Source organism: Anthonomus grandis, chromosome 10, assembly GCF_022605725.1.
Source record: "Anthonomus grandis grandis chromosome 10, icAntGran1.3, whole genome shotgun sequence".
Taxonomy (NCBI): Eukaryota; Metazoa; Arthropoda; class Insecta; order Coleoptera; family Curculionidae; genus Anthonomus; species Anthonomus grandis.
This window is the reverse complement of record NC_065555.1, coordinates 23875443-23881660: the sequence shown is the minus strand read 5'-3', so window position 1 is coordinate 23881660 and position 6218 is coordinate 23875443. Positions and strand designations below refer to the sequence as shown.

Sequence of the window (6218 nt, the reverse complement as noted above, 5' to 3'; positions counted from 1 at the left end):
GGCAAACGTTTGGAGAAACTCTTATTCCTCGGGTCGATCCCAGAAGAAGACGGTTTTAGGTTACGGTTTTGGTTTTAGGTTTATCATTTGTTTTTTCCCCAAAATATTATTTATTTTGAAATCAAGATAGATTGATATATTGATATATTTACGTCAATAAAGTCTCTATATGCTATATGTATTATGTATCTGAACACTACTTGCATTTTATACGTAATAAACATTAACCAAAAATTATTGAATTATTATTGAAAAAGTAATCGATACCTAAGAATGTCGATACTTTTAAGCATAGTATCGAGTAGTATCGATACTTAAACAAAAAATACTCGTGAGTACAAAGTATCGATACTTTCCTAGTATCGTTGCATCCCTAGCTGCGTTCCCGACTTCGCTCTATATCGAACGGACGCTAGTTTCACCAACATAAATTTAACACCAACTAGAATTGACAGTCACTGACATAATAGAATTCTATTATGTCAGTGTTGACAGTAGCTTGTTTACAGATTTTTATTTAAATATTAGTTTACAAACAAAAACAATACCTTTATTTTTTAATAGTAGAAAATCATGTCGCAAATAAATCCACCCCGAGTTAAAACCAAAAGGGAGGTGCTGGAAGAGAAAAAGGAAACTACTCAAGAATTGATAGATCATGAAGAAAGGATTAAGGAGTTGAGAAAAGATTTGAACAATTATTTAAAAGAAACTGAGTGGAAATATAAGCCTATAGAATATTATATTGGGATGGACCCATAGGCATATAACCAAAGAAGTCTATAATCAATAAGGTTGGTTATGTATCTAATTTCTCTATATTGACTGACTTCTAATGAAGTATTATTTGGATCATTCTGCGTGCTCGCTTAACTTTCTTATTATATACATATTTAAATCAAATAAAGTTTTATTATTAAATAAAGTTTCTTTGAATTGTTACTGATTAACTCCTTATTCTCCACATACCTAGTTTCTTAAAATTTACAGCATGAATTTCTTACTTTTTATACACAATTCTATATGTTTTTAACATTTTGTAGAAACCTTGTCTAAATCCATAAAAAACATTATTAAAGTTTTGGTGGCAGTCTCAAGGCACAACAAAAATGCAACTGACATATTGTAAAGGCATTACCAGTGTTATGCAGACAATATATTATGACTTCCTATTACATCATAACGAACCATCACTACAAGCCTTATTCTTGGTCATTTATCTAGGTTTAAGGTGAGTGAGCAGATAAGACTGTTACTATTAGTTAAGCCAACATCAATCAATCAAAACATGTAAGGAAGTATTGTGACATAAAATATGTACGTTTGTTCAATACATTACACACCATTCTTGGACTATGATTAATGATTATGTAGACATTCAAACTATAAAATAGAAAGCCATTTAAAGCAACTTTTATCATTCTAATTATTTTTTTAACACCCTGTATTTCCTAAATAAAAGAGATTTTGACATGTCCAAGTATATTCAGATTCCTTAGAAAGAGTTCAACATAGGTTCCTGTTAGTGTGTTTCTTTGAAAGTGTGTTTAGAGTAACAAACCATGAGCTTCAGTCTTTAGGCTTAGCTGCCTTATGTATAAAAAGGGACCTATTTGGGTTAATTTTAATTTACAAGTTTATTTTTGGTGTGATAGATTGTCCCTCTCCTGAAAGCCTGAAAGGTCTTAATACGCCTTATTGCCATGGTTTGGGTCATTTACCTTTATTTAGTATTGTTTCATAGAAAAAACTTTGCTGGTAATAGTTCACTGAATAGAAACTTGTCCATGGTTAATAAACTGAATGTAGATGTATTTATTATGTCTCTGAAGATATTGTATATGTAGAAGTGATTTTTTTTCAAATTCAATTATATATTTTCAAAATAGACATTACATTATATGTTTGAATAGGTAATAAAATTAAGTATAAAAAATATATTTAGACAAAGAAAAATTCTACAATATTTTATTACAATAAAAGATAAATTAAGGCTCTAAATGGCTTATGAAATTAAACTTTACAAAAATTGTCAAAACTAATAAGGATTAGGTATAATAAGGCCTGACATATTAAAATAATACAAAAGTTGACTCCCTAAAATGCTTAAAAATATTCCTGTAGTGAATAATATTGCTTGGATTCAATATTTCTTAATTCTTTTAATTCTGCTGACACTATTTATTCACAAAATTATAATTTTAATGAAATTAGGACTCTCAATTCTATATATCTAGGCAACTCCAGGCCAATTACAGTTGTATGCTTCTTGTCAAAAATTATTGAAGTAATTATTTAAAATAGAGTAACAAAAATTGGCCAGTATGGCTTTTAAAAAAATAGCAGCACACTTAGTGCAACAACAGACTTTCTTAGTCATATTAATTCTTAAATGAACAGTAGAAACCAGGTAATAGCAGTAATTATAGACCTTCAAAAAGCAGTCAGTGTGGTTGATTGTGGTATCTTTTTAAACAAACTATACAAAATTGGCATATGAGTAGAATGCATAACATGCTCCAAACATATCTGAGGGATAGGCCTCAGAAAGTCTGTATTGGTGGGAAGACAAGCAATAGCAAAAATGGTACACAACATATTGCGAAAAGTGTCTATTAATAGATATTAATCGAATAGTGTCGTTGCTTTGACAATGTCTTAAGCCCTGATGATGGCCTACAACCGAAAGCGCTAGGCAGCAATTTTTTAATTTATTATACGCTGAATAAAAGTAGTGTGTTTTATTTATTAATCAAACACAGCGTACAACTGATACACTCATAATCTTATTCTTAAAGTTGATCCAATTACTCATAACAAATTATTAAGTTAAGAAAGGATAAAACTTGAGTGGTCTAGGTGTCGCGTTTTTAATCATATAAGTGTTCTACAATGTGTTAATTGTATGAGCTTTAATTACTATGGTAAGGATTGTAAATCACAACAAATTTGCTCCGTGTTCTGGAAATCACTCTTTAAAGAATTAGGTCTAGTGAAAAAAAAAATTAAAAATTGTATAAAATCTAAAAAGTCAAATGAAAACTTAGATGTTAGTCATGAAGCCTTAAGTCAAGATTGTCGTTACTTACTCAGATTAATTAGCCTATATAATAAAGAGGTTGAATATTTATCTGACTGTGTATAGATCTCTCTCAATATGAATAATAATAATAGAAATAAACATGCCATACTTAAAATGGTACATTTAAACTTAAGCTCGATATTTACAGGATTTCAGAAATTTCTAGATTTGATATTAGGGATGATTGTAATTCAATAGACTGGAATGGTATCATACTTGACAACGGTGATCCTGGCAAAAAACTTATACTACTCAAGTAAAATAAACCAATCAAGAAATAAGTCTAGAGAATCTTGGAAAATTGTTAATGACTTACGAGGTGAACGTGCGAATCCTTCTGTTTCTAATAGCACAGTGTCGGCCGAAACACTCAATCATTTTTTCCAGGGTGTTGCTTTGGGTCTATCAATATTATTGCCTCAGTCTGTTAGAGATCCGCACTCATACTTACACAACATTAAGGTGCCTGAAACATTTTTCTTTAGACCAACAGATTCTAGTAAAAATAATAAAAACTCTATCCTCAATGAAAAATATGAACTCTTCTGGATGGGATGGGCTGTCACTAAAAGTCATAATACCAACCCTTGATTCTTTGGCTGAGGTGATAAATGTTTCACTTTCAAGTGGGTCCTTTCCACATTTACTTAAAGATGCCTTGATTATACCCTTATTTAAGGGTGGAAACTGTGATGACCTATCAAATTTCAGACCAAGCTTGGCAAGCTTGTAGAGAGATTGGTAAAAACTAGGATGATGAGATTTCTGAAATGGCATAATGTTCTTAACCATAAGCAATTTGGATTCCGCACGAAACTGGGTACATCTGATGCTATTTTCAATTTTTTGGATAGTCTGTACATGGGGTTGAACGCTGGGGAGAGTGTTCTGTGACTTATCTAAGGCGTTTAATTGTGTAAGTCACAGAATACTGCTGCAGAAGCTAGAAATCTATGGATTCAGTGGAGTTGCTCTCGACTGGTTTCGTTCTTACCTATCTGGAAGAACACAAAGGGTATTCTTTGACAATGATATGTCATCCCGTCTGGATAGGGATGCGGGTGTACCCCAGGGTTCTGTTCTTGGACCAATATTGTTCCTGCTATATGTCAATGATAACCCTCAAATTCCAAATTTACTATCTTTGCGGATGATACAACATTACTTTAGCATGACACTGACACCAAGATGTTAAAGAATATTGTTGATGAAGATTTAATTCTTGTAAAGTCATGGTGTGAAATGATAGATTAATAACTTTTAATATGAACTAATAGATTACCTTTTAATATTTCTAAAACTAATATTTTAAATGTAACTTTGGAACTGTCACTTTGCAAAATAAAACAATAAGTCTTTCTGAAACATGCAAATTTTTGGGTCTGAGGATTGATAAGCAATTAAAATTTCAAAATCATATCTCCTATTTAATAGGGAAGTTATCATCCAACTGTTATGCTATTAGAGTAATAACACATTCTCTGGGACTTGATGTGGCTAAAATTGCCTACCATGCTCTTATTGAGTCTCATCTGAGATATGGTATTGTGTTTTGGGGTGTGTGCTCTCAGTATTTGTTCAGCTCTCTCTTTATTTTGCAAAAAAAAGCCATGCATGTGTGTAGCTCCCTTTCGTAGCCCCTGTAGGCCATTATTTTTAAAACACTCTGTCCTGACATTGCCATGTCTTTTTATTTTGAGACTGTTTGTCTTATCCCCAAAAAATATCGCCATCAGCTCGGCCTCCCCTCCTTGGGTTACAATCTCCGAACAACCTTCCCTTTACCTCTGCCTATCCCAAAAAGTGAGCAGATTAAGTCCTCTATTGTGTACGGGGGCAGAAGGCTTTTTAACCACCTACCCCTTTAGGCTAATAAACTGTGAAAAACGATTTAGGAAAAATATAAAGAAACTTTTACTTGCTAAAGCATCTCTTATTCTCTAGACGAGTTTTTAAATACAACTTTTTAACAGTGAAGAGTTTTGCGTAGCGTGACGTGTTCTTACTACCTTTTTTTGGGTGTGTTCTATATTCTATGTATGTAAGAATTTTTATATTTTTGTAAAAGATTATGTTGTCAACTATTTTTAAAGTTTTATATAATGCTTTGTTAACAACAGATTATGTTACGTAACAATACAGCTATTTTTGACTTTGATTATGATGTTGCGATAACTGCAACTTGGCTGACTACAAACATCTCGTCAAACATGGTTTCAATAACTGGTTACAATTTTTATCGAAAAGATAGATCTTCAAGCTGAGGTGGAGGGGTAGGATTTCTTATTAAATCTCACTTAAAGGCTTAGATTTTAAATCTTAAGAATACTACGGATATAGATGGTTTTGAAAATATGTGGCTAAAAATTATTATTAACAAAGTGTCTATTATTGCTGGGGTGATATATCGTACTATGAATAATGTTGAGGCTTGTGCAAATGCACTTGACAATATTTTACCAGCAATCCAATATCCGACATTTTTGGTTTCACTCAGACTATTGATAAGGCTACAAGGGTCACTGACAGAGTATCGACATTGCTAGATCCTATATTTTTTAGTGATGCAGATGCTGTTGTGTGTTCTATGTTGGCACAATTTCTGTTACCGGTATAAGCGACCATAAGTTGGCATTTTGTAATATACGCGTACTAAATTTAAAAAGTGTCCAGAAAATAATATAATTCCGCAGTTACAAAAATTTTAATGAAAACCTTTTTTAGCTTTTACAAATACCTTGGGATAACATATATTACATGCCAAATGTAGATGACAAAGTACAACTTCTATCACAGAACCTAACAAAATTATTTAACAAACATGTACCGATAAAAACCGTCGGCGTAAATAAACCGCCAGCACCTCTGCTTAAACCAGCTCTAGAAGCCATATTAAAAGAAGGTGACAAGGCTAACTTAAAATATAAAAATCTAAGTCATTAGCTGACCTTTAAAGGGAAAAAAAGAGCTATTTAAAATTTTTGGAACAGCAAAAAAACACTCAGTTGCTTTGGAGAAATCTTAAAAGAGTTGCTTTGGAGAAATCTTTATAAATTCAAGAACCTAGGGAATTTCCACTTGACTTTATTAGTCCTGATCACGCAAATGACTACTTCTTGAGTGTATTTGAAAAATC

At 32.0% G+C, this 6218-nt stretch overlaps 1 long non-coding RNA gene across 1 annotated transcript; it reads left to right on the top strand.

Moving 5' to 3' along the window:
* Positions 1–310: 310 nt before the first annotated feature.
* LOC126741292 (uncharacterized) lies at positions 311–1411 on the top strand. The gene is made up of 2 exons (XR_007662154.1): positions 311–794; positions 1044–1411. It is a non-coding gene; the product is annotated as an uncharacterized LOC126741292 (long non-coding RNA).
* The last annotated feature ends 4807 nt before the right edge of the window (positions 1412–6218 follow it).